General features: G+C 44.5%; 1 non-coding gene across 1 annotated transcript; it reads right to left on the bottom strand.

The window, feature by feature from the left end:
• Window positions 1-1,333: 1,333 nt before the first annotated feature.
• Trnai-uau (transfer RNA isoleucine (anticodon UAU)) lies at window positions 1,334-1,408 on the bottom strand. The gene has a single exon. It is a non-coding gene; the product is annotated as a tRNA-Ile (tRNA).
• Window positions 1,409-1,828: the final 420 nt, after the last annotated feature.

The raw sequence follows: 1,828 nt of genomic DNA, 5'->3' as shown, positions 1-1,828 counted from the left end.
TGTCATTGCACAGCTCTTGGGAAAGGGGGGGGAGGGGGGAGGGGAGTGAAGGCACAGCTGGAAGTAGGTCATTACTAGTACTGATAGCTGGTTTATAAAAAACTACATTCACTGAGTTTGAAGGTGCTCCGCTCTTACAAGAGCAAACATAAGTAGAATCCTTTCACTGTTACAAGCACACAGACTGTACTTGACCTGGCTTCCCATAAGCAAAGCAAGTCACGTTCCACGAGGGGCAATGTTGTATTTTATGCGTAGAAAAGTAGGGGGGGGGGGGGGGGCACATGATTTCACAGCAGACACATGCGTTGACACTTGCTTACTCTGTATACCTGTATACGGCATGGTAGCCTGTTTGCATGTGTTGGTCAGTCACAGGACTGTACCTGTCACTTTGCATTATACTAAAGACCGGAGATATGCCAAAGTTTTCCACGGCACTATCACACAGGTCCTGATGTTCAATAATCTGTAACACTTGTTTCAAAGTAGGATCAGAATGTTTGAGAATTTGTTTGATGAATCATAATGTCTGGCACATTGTGTGTAATTGCATCACAAATCATTGCATGACTATAGTACTGTCAACAACTACAATGAAGTCTGTCATGTCAAAACCTCAAAGCCTGGAGTTCAGTAACCCACTGATAGTATGTCTGTTCTGGTTTGTTCCACAATCAAAAGAACTTGTAAAGAGCTGCAGCAACCTGTACTTGATCGTTGTAATACTTAGTGACGACAGAAACTAAATCTTCAAAAGCTAGTAACCCCTGCTTACTAGACAGGAATAACTCCTGAGCAAGGCAGTAAACTCCTCTGCTGGCCATTGACTAAAAATAAGAATGTTTCACAGTACCTTATACTTGATGTGTAGCACAATGTGTATCAAACTGAGCATAGTACTCATTCCATTGCTCTCGTTGTTCATTGAAAGCTCAGAGTGCACAGAGGCAGTACCGTGGATGTGGCTGGCTGTTGTGGTGGATTTCATGTAGCAGTGGCTTGTGTTTTAATGAACTGCTGTCATCAATTGCAATATTTCTTGGTTCTGAATCTCAATAAACTGCATTAGATCAAGGCCAACAACAGCTGGAGGCATTGGCGCAGATGGTGTAGGAGGCCGATGAGAGGCCATTTAATGAGAGGAGCGCCGCAACAAAACAATTATAAGCAAATAGCAAAAGTGGTGTGGCGAGTCTGCAATAAAGAGCACAATTAGTAGCAATATGCCTCTGAAAGGAAAGAGAGAAATATTACTGAAATGTTAATTAAATCGATGCCCTAAGCTGTCAACACTCTTTGATATACATCAATGGGGACGGTTGAAAATGTGTGCCCTGACCGGGACTCGAACCCAGAATCTCCTGCTTATATGGCAGGTGCTCTATCCATCTGAGCCACCGAGGGCACAGAGGATAGTGCGACTGCAGGGATTTATTCCTTGCACACTCCCCGTGAGACCCACATTCCCAACTTAATGTCCACACACCACATTCATAGTGCCCCTGCCAATTACACTCATTACTCACAGCAGACAGTCTTACTGAGGCCTGTAAGAGTTCGGGCAATGCGTGTGCATCTGCACAGAGCAAGGAGGTCAATGACCAGTTAGCCTTAACTATATGAAGATGGTATCTGTTCTTTCAGACATGACATATTAGTGATGCACTGTGACAGAGCAGTGTAGAGCAAAAGCAGCATTGGTTCTGGAATCCTCATTGCCAGATGTTGTGTTGGCTTCTGTGGGAGTCAGCATGGGTACATACAAGGAAGGAGGGAAGTTGTGATGGCCAGTGGCAGGAATCAAAATGTGCTTGTGCCTCCTACG

The sequence above is a fragment of the Schistocerca serialis genome, chromosome 3 (assembly GCF_023864345.2).
Source record: "Schistocerca serialis cubense isolate TAMUIC-IGC-003099 chromosome 3, iqSchSeri2.2, whole genome shotgun sequence".
Lineage (NCBI taxonomy): Eukaryota > Metazoa > Arthropoda > Insecta > Orthoptera > Acrididae > Schistocerca > Schistocerca serialis.
The sequence above is the reverse complement of the archived record's forward strand: the minus strand, read 5'-3'. Positions and strand labels throughout refer to the sequence as shown.